This window comes from Canis lupus, chromosome 14 (assembly GCF_048164855.1).
Source record: "Canis lupus baileyi chromosome 14, mCanLup2.hap1, whole genome shotgun sequence".
Lineage (NCBI taxonomy): Eukaryota > Metazoa > Chordata > Mammalia > Carnivora > Canidae > Canis > Canis lupus.
Genome location: NC_132851.1, coordinates 9637914 through 9650413, shown reverse-complemented (window position 1 = coordinate 9650413; position 12500 = coordinate 9637914). Strand labels below are relative to the sequence as shown.

At 37.1% G+C, this 12500-nt stretch overlaps 1 pseudogene; it reads right to left on the bottom strand.

Annotated features, from left to right (window-relative positions):
* Positions 1-6744: 6744 nt before the first annotated feature.
* Positions 6745-7908, bottom strand: LOC140603697 (small ribosomal subunit protein uS7m pseudogene; annotated as a pseudogene).
* Between the last annotated feature and the right edge of the window lie 4592 nt (positions 7909-12500).

Sequence of the window (12500 nt, the reverse complement as noted above, 5' to 3'; positions counted from 1 at the left end):
TCTCTAGTCCTTATTCAATGGTGATATGAGTAGAGAATGTTAAAAGGATTTAGGATCCCGGGTTGGCTTCCAATAAAAGACCAATCCTACAAGCCCTCAGTGGCAACCCTGTTGGGACCACTCTCACTTGTGAGAGCTTTCTCTGTATCTTTGCTTAACAAACTTCTTATTGCTTTACTCATTCTCCCTTGTCCACGAGATTCATTCTAGTTTAAGTTTGTTGCTTTAATTAAAGTAGGCATGTCTTTTGGAGTTATCAATATAAAATGTCATACAGATAATAGCCTTTTTTCTACCTAAATATATTAGTTAAATTAATATTTTATCTGTTGTAGCCTATCAGCAAAAAAAAAAAAAAAAAAAAAATTTACTTAAAAGGATGGTTGCTTTTGTCTGTCCATGAGGTTCTCATGGGTAATTAATAAAAACAAGTAGGCTGGGACACCTGGGTGGCTCAGTGGTTGAGCATCCGCCTTTGGCTCAGGATGTGATCCTAGGGTCCTGGGATTGAGTCCCACATGGGGTCCCTGCATGGAGCCTGCTTCTCTCTCTGCCTATGTCTCTGCCTCTCTCTGTCTCTCATGAAAATAAATAAGTAAAATCTTTAAAAAGAAAAAGTAGGCTGATAGATGTTTATAGGAGAGTTTAAATGGCTTTCAAAATCTTCAGTAGCCTGAAACTTTGAAGTTTTGCTAAGTTAAATGATTAATTGGGTTGAATTAATTAGATATTTAAGTCTTTTCAAAATAACATAGAATTCTAAATTTTTGATTACTAGGTTTGTATGCTTTTGGCAGAGAAACTGAGGATTCTTGGATCTATTGGTAGACAAGCTTTGTGCTTACTTGAAAGATTGTATTATGGAAAAAACATGTTTCTATGAACTATGAAACGTATTCATAAGTTTCTGATCTAAAGAATTCTGGTGTAACAGTTCACAATTGATTACTACTTAGTTTTCACTCTGGACACTAAAGTTTTTAAAAGCAAAAAGTAAAAAAGTAAAAATTCTAATAAGTATCATTCCTGGTTGTCTTAATTACAAGGAAAGCAATTCTATATGCAAGAAAGGATGTATTTTTTGATAAGGCATGAGAAATGGGAATATATTTTTCTTGAGGGGGAAAGAAAGTAATTTTGTCCTCAAAGGAGACTGGTTATTTAGAGGGAGAGAAGGCTTAGGACAAAAATCTGAATGAAAAAGAAAATTATAGAAACTTTGTAAAGGGGAATCTTTAGAAAAAAACATTTGTGCTTGGTCAGGAATGACTAAGACTGGAATGAGTGCATTTTAAAAGTACACACACAAAAAAGTACACTAGTATAAGATTGAGATTCAGTTTTTTTTTTTTTGATATAGTCAATTTTCTTAGATTATTAATCTATTTTTGGTAAGAAATAATAAACGTTTTTCTTTATCTGCCAAGAAAAAAAAAGTTTCTATCCTTTGTCTTTATCAAGTCTGATTACTTAAAATTAAAACTTTCCAATATTAAAAGGGCTTATGTTTTGCTAATAACTGTATATAACCTTTTGTTATCACCACCTTGGTTAAATGTGAAGTTTATAATAATCTGTAATTCTATTTAGCAATGCAGTTTAAAACCTTCTAAGGTTTTTAACAAAGAGTTCCCAAGTATTCAAATTCTAAATGAAGTTTTTTTGACTAATTTGTCTTGTTTATTTGGTATGTTTAAGTTACAAGGGAAGCATTGTCAAATGATGAAAAACCATATTAGGTTACAGTTGTAGAGGTAAATACTCCGTTTTAGAAATTGTATGAAATTCCTAACGTTTTCATACATTCTGGAATAAGGTCACATCAAATGATGTTATGTCACAGAAATAACCAGATTTCCTTGTCAACTGCATAATAATGAACCCTCATCAGATCTTTGTGGCTGTTTCTTTGTCTTTTTTCACTTACAGTTCTGATACTCTTGCAAAATGTGTTTCTTCTTCAAGGAGATTCATGAAGAGGACTTTTGGCAAATACCAGTTTCTAATATATTTTAAGTCCTAAAACTAAGCTGGGTAAGAATTTCCAAAATTACTGGGAAAGCTGCATTCAAACAGAACAAAGATTAATAATGATACTAAATGATTATATAGCTGATTATAAAAGATAATATATATCTTATATAGATTATATATAATATATAATGATTATAAAAGATGATTATAGTTTGGTGACTTTTGTTTGAAATGTTGCCTGTCCTCTAATGTCTGTCTGATCTTCCAGAATTAAGGAAACTTTTAAGATACCTACATTTTATAGAAATAAATGTTTCACCTTGTTTATGAAGGAATATTCTCTTTTCTCCCTACCTGAACCCTCTAGAACTCAAAAACTGTCAGTGAATATTCTTTTTATTATTTTTTTAAAATAAAATATTTTATTTTCATGCACTTCACTATTTGCATAAATTCAATAAGAATCTGTTCTCCTTGGAAAAGAATACCATTGGAAACATTAGTTATATTATACCAAAGCTTTGACTGGAATGTCATATTTGAGAGACATGCATAGCCTCAGATCTGACCAGACAACTTTAAAGAATGAAGGCTGACTGTATGGAACAAGAGAGAACCTTGGAAATGTTGACCTGATACCTTGCTTTCCAAAATTCCCCCCAGATGAGTAAAGAATGTAACTTCCCTGGCAGGTACAGATGAGTAAAGGACAGGAGGGGCTAGGTAAGGAGAGGTAGGTAGGGGGCTACCCTACCCTAGGTAGGATCAGGCTCACAAATATCCCCAAAATGTGGAGGTATAAGGAAGCCAGAGATAAGGGAACAAACCAGACCACCATGCCCTAGGTGTCAGAGGTGGGACTGGATCTCAGAACTCCAGGATCATGCCCGGAGCCAAAGGCTGATGCTCAACCACTGAGCCACCAAGGCATCCCTGGGGTCTTGTTATAACAGGTACTTGTGACCAACAAAAAATTACTGGACCCTAAAAAGTAAACCATTAAAGGTGTTATCACTAATCCTTACTCAATGGTGCTATCAGAAGAGATGTTAAAAGGATTTAAGTTCCTTTGTTAGCTTTCAATAAAAGACCAACCCTGAAAGCCCTCAGTGACAACCCTGTTGGGACCCTTCTCACTCCTGAGAGCTTTTTCTATATCCTCACTTAATAAAACACTATTACTTTACTCCCTCTTCTTTGTGAGATTCATTCTTTGTCTCTGTGAGACAAGAATCTCACTCTCCCACTTCACAGGGACCTCAGGATATTTTGGATTCATCAAGAAGAGAAATTCACCCAAATCTACAGGTATTGTAGGCAAATCTTGATGTTAAGTATTTGGCTTCTGGCCTTGAGAGGTTATTAAAAACTCAATTTGAAATTCCCTATAAAAAGTGCCAGCAAAACAGATTTCAAGAACTTAAATGGTAAATCACCATTCTTACTCTGCTTCTGTGCTTTCTTTATTATAAAAAAGTTTCAGTACCACATCTTTGTAGATATTATTTGATTTTAATACCATTCATTATACACTGGACTAAATCCTGATTTCTTCTAGTATCCTCTAATGCCTGATACAACTCTTCCAACTAACATTTTGATTTTTCTTCCACCTTTTTGACTTCAATCATTTGAAAACTAAAACTGCCCTTCTTCTTGGAGCTCTGCAAACAGAAAACGTAAGCAGCTTGATGTAAAGGACTCACTGGAATAGCTTGTGTGTAGACAATCTTTGTGCCTATAGTTCAGTGGGCCACCCAAAGATCATCAGAGACATTTGAACTACAAACTAGAATTAGAAGTAAATGACATCAGAGTAGATTGCTTTCCCAAGATTTGGGACCAGGTCTATACTTCTACCCTTCTTTCTTTTAAATTGCAATATTAGAAGATAGTAAACCTATGTGTTTGCTTTTACCTCCCCCTTTATTGTATCCTGACAAAATATTATGATTACCTGCTGATTTAACTAACATAACTTCAAATACTATCCTAGTACTTTATTATGATGAGAACTTAGATAAAATATATAATGACATTTTGGGCACATTTTAATGTTCCTTTAGCTACATTGGTGCTTATATATTATAAAGGACCTCTATTGGAAAAAAACTTTCAATAAGTACTACCTAATTCAAATTTAACCTGAATTATATATAACACTTAACAGACTGACCATTTTGACTCTATAAAGTTAGATAGTAATTTATTAAGAAAGATTCTTAGGTACAGTGGGAGAAACAGTGGAAGCTTGTCCAAAATGCCAAAATATCCAATGTGCCCACACTCTGGTTTTTTTTTTTTTTTTTTTTTTGTGGATGGAATAGCCCAAGACAAAATAAGAAACGAAAATGGGTATCTAACAGAGCTACTACTTTAGGAGTAACTTGGTGGATTCAGCCCCTCCCCCAATAGAAGATTTTGAGGAACTTTGGGTCAATGCCCTTTTTATTAACTATATACATCCAAAATATACAGCTCCCCTCATTTGTGGAAAATCATTTAAAGACTTCTGTAACTTATATAAATGTTCAATTACTGCCTTGGTTTCCAAATTTATGGACAACCTGACCTTACAATGTTTTTTTAACGTCTCAAAAAATAAAATAGTTCCTATTTTTATTTTTCAAGGTTTCATTTCACTTAAAATTTTTATTTTTTCTTAATCTCACAATGTACATACGTACTTTACCAACTGTGCCAGCCAGCCCCCCCAAAAAAATTATTTTAAATACCACCAGAGTTCTTCCTATTGGAGGAAGATGGGCTTATTATCCAAAGATTCTTGTTAGATTCCAATATCCACCGACATCTGTAAATTTAGGCAAAATATATGGTTATGCCCTGAACAACAATGGAACCCTGAATTCATTCCAAGTTGGCCTATAACAGTTATGACTCTATAAACTAACATATGGTATATGGGAAATAGAAGATTTTGTGGGAAGGTTTAACAAAAACACTTCTGTAGTAGTCTTATTTTGTAACCAGAGTACTTTTTATCAGAACACTACTGTTATATAGTATAATACTGGCTGTGCAATTCAAAGAGAATTGCATGATACTAACAAAATGTATAGTAATATTGATATTGAGGACCAGAAGTTTGGGGAGATAGAATTACAACAGCCACAAGATACATTATCTATAAAACTAATTGGCCGGAGAAATTCTTACATATAATAACAGAAATATACCATTTTAAACTAATCAGCTCAAATGTATCACAAGGTACAAATAATTATAGATAAAAAAGGTAAATGAATATTCAATTTAAGATTATCAAAATACTTGTCATGGATTTTCTAATTCTGTACCTATTCCCACTGGTTGCTTCAGTTATTACTACTTGGATTTAAAAAAAATATATTTTATTTATTTGAGAGAGAGAGAGACAGAGAGAGTGCAAATGGGGGGAGAGGGACAGGGAGTTACTAATTGGATTTTTGTTACTAATTCTGCAGGTCTACTACAAAGGTTACTAAAAAATGTAAAGGCAAAACTTACCACAAAGCACATGTACAATGTTTCCATGACAGTTTGATCTCAAATTGATCTAAAAATCAAACAAAACAAAACCCAATTGTAATATTTCCTACTACAGGCCATACTCTTGACCTTCCCAGGTGGACTCCTAGACAACCTAAATTAGGCCTAGCATCAAGGGACAAAATAATGATCATCTCTGCTTTCTTTCTAAAGGGAAATGATGAGAGAAAAACTCTATAAAGTCCTGATTTACAAGAGAAGCAATTTTAGATTTCTTCCTAAGACATGACTATATATAAACTTTCAACTTTGTTCAAACCAAAAGCCTGATGTATGGCTCACCAAGTATATATTGTACATCTGCTTTGTGAATGAGTAGTCTAAAGGGAAACCATCTTGTTCCTGGGACACCAAACAATGCTCCTATTCCCTGAATTCCTTTATGATAAAACTCTTGATTCCTGCCTATATGCTAATCTGTAACCCTTTGAGCTTTTGCAAGATGTAAAAAAGTCTATAAGCCTGTAAAAACTGTTCATTTGCCAGAACACTTTCTTCCTTAAAAAATGTGCTTCCCTAACTTGGGCTCAAATAAAACTTTCCTACTTCTAGAGTCTCTAAAAGGGTTTATTCAATTTTCATCAACAATATGTATTAAAGTGACATAACATTTAAATCAGATCCTTTATGTATTGTTTATACCCCTAAATTTGCTAAAAATAATAAGAAGGGTGCATTAAATAAGTCATATAATGCATGAGTGAATATAAGGAAAGCATAAATTGGAGCCAGATAGACCTGAATTTGAATTTTTTGTTTTGATGCTTGTGAGCTTGAGCTGTATTATCAAGAACTAGATACTTAAAAAAAAAAAAGAAAAAAAGAAAAGAACTAGATACTTAAGATCTCTGAATATCAGTTTCCTTTAACAATATGTAGAGTAGTCCTGGTATGTGCTAAGTACTGTTTAGGGCACTAGAGATATAGTGGTGAACAAATGCACACCATGTCTGGGTGCTGCAAGAATATGTGAAGAGGTTACATATACTGCATGCAGGAACCTGGAACGGTTTGACAGCACTGAGCCATAATTCTTGATGTCAGACTCAAGTCAGTGCCCTCTTAGATGAATTTCTGTGGTCATTATTTCATAGATCTTTCTAACTTGCCATAGGCTGTTCTTCCAACACCCCTGGGAATATATGAAACATAATCATGGACATTTCACATCGAATATTAATTTAGATATAATGATAAACTGGTTGAAAGGATAGATTACCCAATTCTTTAGGATATATAAGTATACAAAAGCTGATTCTGTAGAGAAGTCTTTTTTTTTTTTTTTTTTTAAACTTCCAGTCGATTTTAGTAAATGGCAGTTTCCATATCACATGCTACACCAGTTCTCCAGTTCAGGGCAAGAATTTTCTAATAAACTTTTTCTAATATTAAAACTGCTTTCCTTTCCCATCATTCAACGTTCTACCCTGAATTGAGAGAAAGAAGCTGGATGGACCCTAAGTTGCTGGGGGAAATCCAGATTGATCTGTTTCCTCTTCGTGAGGAGATAGAGCAGGAAAGGCACGTCCAGCCCCCCAAACAAAGGACTAACAAGCGTAAATATGTTGTTCCACCCTTAGGCTGGCCTGCCCTTGAAAAGGCCTGTGATTTTCAGTGGGAGAGTGGCTCCCATTATTTCTTGCAGTGGAGCGCCTCTACCACCAATGGGAGAGCCAGGGCACGGCTGGCCTCGGCCATCTTGTGCATGTCACGCTTCTTCTTGATCACAGGGCCCTCGGTGTGAAAAGCCTCCAGCGGCTCCTGTGACAACTTCTCCGGCATCAGCAGCCGCCGGTGCTTCTTCTCCCTGCACTCCTTGATCATCCACTTCATGGCCAAGAAGCAACGACGCCGATGGGCAAGTGGCACAGGGACCGGATAAAAATGGCCCCCTCTGAGGATGGGCACCAGCCCTATCACGGGCTCACAGCCCTGCAGGCTGGGTGGGAGACGGCATAGGGGTTGCCTTCGACGGTGGCCTGTTCCTCTGCGGAAGCGGCAGGGTACTCCTCAAACTGCTTCCGTTTCACAGCTTCCAGAGTCTGCATCAGGAGGGATCTGGGCAGGACTTTGTTTCCTCCTTTCAGCATCATGTTGGTGAGTTTACTGACCACGGGGTCTTCAAACACAGAGCTTGTTTTCGCTGCTGGAGCAGCTTTGGTAAGTAAGCTGAGTCTTCCTGAGTTCCGGTTCATACTTCTCTTCCTCGGCCAACTCTGCCAGTGGCTCACGGTAATACTCCTGGTCAATCCGTGGATCCTTGTATTCGGGACCATGGCGGCTCCAGCTCACGTGGGTTAGCCCCGGAGGCCGCAGGACGGCACTCCGCAGGCTCAGCGCCAGGGTCGGCCAGCCTCCCTCAGCCTTCACCGTGGGGGCCGCCATCTTGGCGGCCGCGAGGACCCCGCGAAGGCTGCCCTTGGCGTGCCTGAGCGAGTAGGCGGGAGAGGGGGAAAAGGCTCCACAGGGTCCTAAATCTGTACGTCGCTCCATGAATGCGGGCGTGAAGTCTCTCCCTCCGAGGTCCAAAGGCAGGAGCCGAAAGGAAACATTCTGCATTTCGTTATCCGCCGAGCCTGTCACGACCCTCAGCAGCGGGGCTCTCTCTGCTCAGGCCCCATGCAGGCCCCCGAGAAGTCTTTATTGTAACTTTATCAGATGTTATTAATCCCTGACACCTTTACTTTCCCCACCTATATTCACTCCCTTGAACCTCCCCTAGTGTCATGAGAAAGATAATTAATTTCTCTTTGCAGACATGAGGACTGTAGTTCTCCCCCTTCCTATCTGCCCATCTCAGTTTATGGGTCTCAGTCTTTCTCACTGCTACGTGCCCACTGAGCTCTGGGACACTTAAGCAGTCCTGAGGCTACAGTCATTGATGCTGGGTACATAACCATTAATTCCAAAGTAACATTTGCTCCAAAGGAGCATGAGAGAAGAAAAAAATTTCTATCCTCATAACAAACACCTAAGAGAAAAACAACAATGAAAATCTGATAACAGTATGGTTGCTATAAAAATGAAATTTGCCTATGTGTGATATTTACAGGAATGTAATATAAATCCCTCACAGTCAGCAAAAAGGCAGCTTATATATCACACAAAGAACCTTCTTGAAACCAAGAGTAAATTCCTATAGAATATGCATCTGAAATACAGAAAAAAACCATAAAGAAAATGGTCATTAAATTCCCAGCATCTGAAAAAAAAAGAGGAATAAAAACACAGAGATTTACATGAATCATATTTGAGAAATTTCTAACTGTGAGCAAAGCAACAAAATGACACCTGAATATGTATTCAGATAGTTACTGATGGAAAAATGTGAGCAAAAACCAAGACAGAAGGTCATAACTAGGGGCACCTGGGTGGTTCAGTCGATTGTCTGCTTTCAGTTTAGGTCATGATCCCAGGGTCCTGGGTCCCGGGTTCCCGGCACTCTGGCTTCTCGCTTAGCAGGGAGACTGCTTCTCCCTCTCCCTCTGAACCTCTCCCCTTACTCATGTTCTTGCTTGCACATGCTCTCTCTTTCTGTCTTTGTCTCTCTCTCTAGTAAATAAATTTAAAAAAAATATTTAAGTGGTTAGGATCTTCTTTTAATTTCCAAGGAAAAGGGGGTAGCACCATGTAGTGCTCTGTCAACCCAAAACTCAGGTGGTAGCATTGATCTTCCTGAAAGGACATTCCTCACTCTCAAGCACCCCAAAGTTTAAATGAACTACAGAATCAGACCACAGGGGAGATTTTAAATATTAAAGATGTTTTAAAATTGTTTTTGTTTTTAACCTCTGGCAGTATTTATATCTGAAACAAGAAGTCTTGACCCATTTACAAACAAAACACAAGTTTAAAAAAATACCACTATGCCTAGCCCATTATACCATTTTTTCTAAGCATTTAAGTATTTCCAATCCATGGGATTAGAAGATCATAAAACTACTGGCCTACTAGCTGCACCTTTTTTTGAGCTAATTCTTTATAGATCAGTGGATGTTCATCTACCATAATTGATGACTGGAATTTCTTTGTCCTATTAGAATGAATGGGCTTCTGAGCACAAGCAAGAGTCAAAATTCTGGAAAGCATAGAATCTGGACACTATATACAGTTCATTAAGAAACTGAGATAGATGTTAGCCTGCATGAAATGTATTTATATGATCTACTTATTAATATCTTCATGCAAATCATGCTTTACTCCAACCTCTGTTTTTTACTATCTTACCCTGTTTAAATAAATCCCTGAAAATAGTCATTTAGTTGCTATAGTACTTTACTCCTTTGCTTACTTTGCAAGTCCCAATGGTGTATTGCAGATGTAGTTTTAGTCCTTCTCTACAAAGTATGATTTTTCCATTAGAATGAACACAAAGGGCTACTTACATCTGGGTAGTGTGTGGTTGCAGATTTCTACAAACAGCACTGGAAACAAAAATCAGGTCACAAATCCCTTTCTCAAAGGCAAATACAGTTCCTACTTTTGATCCAGGCAGAAAGCCAAACCTAGAATAAGAGAAGCCATATGTACGTGTTTGAGAGAAAGTTGCCTACATAAGTAGGGATTTTTCCCAAATAATGAAGTTAACTTTTTGATGGCTTTTGGAAAATGATGAAAATGTAATGGTCAAACTACAAACTTTAAAAATGTTTTACAAATACTTTGAGGTAATTTTTTAAGAAGAAGAAACAGCATGATAAAAGGGCCACAGCCTTCATCAAGACTGATTAATGCAAAGAGGGCAACTCTGGCATTTAAAGGTTCACCAGTTTCCCTACACTCAAGTACAGCTGAAACTTGTTCCCAGATATTTTTATCCATGTCCAAATGCAGAAAGATCTCTGACTCCATAGGGGGAGAGTCCGTAAAACTGCCCTCACCCTCAACTCCTTTCTGATCTTCATTTGTGCTTAATAAGATATGAGAAAAACAAATGAGTGGTTCTAGGGTTACCATTAGAAACTCTTTTTAAATACACATTAGTACAGTTCAAGAAGATTGATCCTAAGGTCTCCAGGCTCAGAAGCTTCTAAATAAGTCGTTCTTGACTGGGAGCAATTAGCCCCTAGGGAACTTTTGGCATGTCTAGAAACATTTTTATCCTTACAACTGGTGAGTAGGAGACACTACTGGCATCTAATGAGCAAAGGCCAGGAATCCTGAAAATATCCCGCAGTGCACAGGACAGCTCCTGACAAGAAAGCATTATAGCCCCAAATATCAAATGCAGAGATTGGGTAATATCATTGCAGATCAGTGTCCCTCGGATCAGTCCATCTGTAAGGTAGCATAGTCTTCTGACTGATTTTTGGCCTTTGGGTCCTCATAGTAAGCAGGCATTGGGAGCCACAATTCCCCTTCTGTGTATGCATCAATTTGGGGTGAGGAGCATGATTTCTCTCCTTATTTCCAAGTTGGGAGGCTATAAATCTGTTCTCTTCTAACAGATCTGGCTCCCAGATTCTGACCTGCTCTTACCTAAAAAGAAAGACACAAAGGGAGGTTAGAGCCAAATAAAGTGTTATTCTTTGGTTTTTCTCAGGCTACGAGGAATCTTCTAAGTTAAGCAAAATGGTGTTTGGGGTTTGCTTCCAACCTCTAGGCCAAACAGTATGTTTGGCAAGGACTATAAATAAAAATAAATTTGGGGGCACCTGGGTGGCTCAGTTGGTTAAGCCTCTGACTCTCAGTTTTTGCTCGGGTCATGATCTCAGGGTTATGAGATCAAACTCCACATCAGTCTCCACACTTAGTGGAGAGTCTCTTGAGATTCTCTCTCTCACTCTCCCTCTACCCTTTTCCCTATTTATACTCTCTCCTTCTAAAATAAAATCTTAAAAAATTTCAAGAATAGCTTGGATATTTGAATTCCACTTCATGGTATACAATTAAATGTATGAATTCCCATTTTGATATATTTAATCAAGGAAAAAGCCAAATTGTTTACATTTTCCTCTATTTAAAAACGTTTAAATATATACTTAAAATATCAGTATAAAGTGGCCAATGTTTTCTTGAGTAGGAAAAAAATACTCTGGGATGATGTACTTCATTCATTTTGGTGTTAAAGTAATGTAGAAATAGATGAAAAATACAGATGCTATAACAATTTTCCTTAGCAAAATATAGGTTGGAAACTTTGCTGGGTCTCCATTTACTCATTTGAAGTTTTGCTGATCCATGAAACCCAAAATTCTGGAATCACTGTTCTAATCTGGTCAACAACCAGCAACTCACAACTAAATAGTCATTGTCTTTGTTTAAGCAACTCAACTGGTGAGGAATTTTCTGCTTTCTGAGGAAGACTATGTCATATTTGGCCAGTCCTATTGAAAAGTTCTTAATGCTGCAATAAAACACAATATTTGTAATCATCCCCCCCCGTACCCCCCCACAATTTCTTGGTTCTTGGCTCTGGTTCTACCCAGCAGGTCACAGCGAATAAGGCAATTCCACTTCTATAGGACAGCAGTAAGTAATGATGGTTATCACCCATCTTGAACTTCATCTTCAAGCCAAGCATCTACTAGTGCTACACTGACATAACTCAAGAATTCCTCTCTACAGTGTGTCATTGTCCTCTAAACAGTTTCTAGTTTCTTTAAAATTGAACCACATAAGTTTTTAGCTGAAACAAACTCTACTAGTTCTATCATTTTTCTGTTTTAGATATTTCACTCATACTGTCCAGCTTTACGGACAAACTAGATTTGTTGGCAGATCTTAGAAATATTGACACATGAAATTATAGTCAGATCAAACCATAGATATTTAAACAAATTTTTCCTCTAACTCCCAAGCCCTCTACTATGTATAAATTCAATTGGTGGGATTTCTATTTGATTCGAGGTTAGGATTTTTTTCCCATCTCCTAAATTTCATCTTGTTATTGTCAGGACTTTGTTCTACACTGCTGAGATTTTTAAAAATATTTTCTTATAAAATATTTCAAACATTTGGAAATCGAGATGAATATA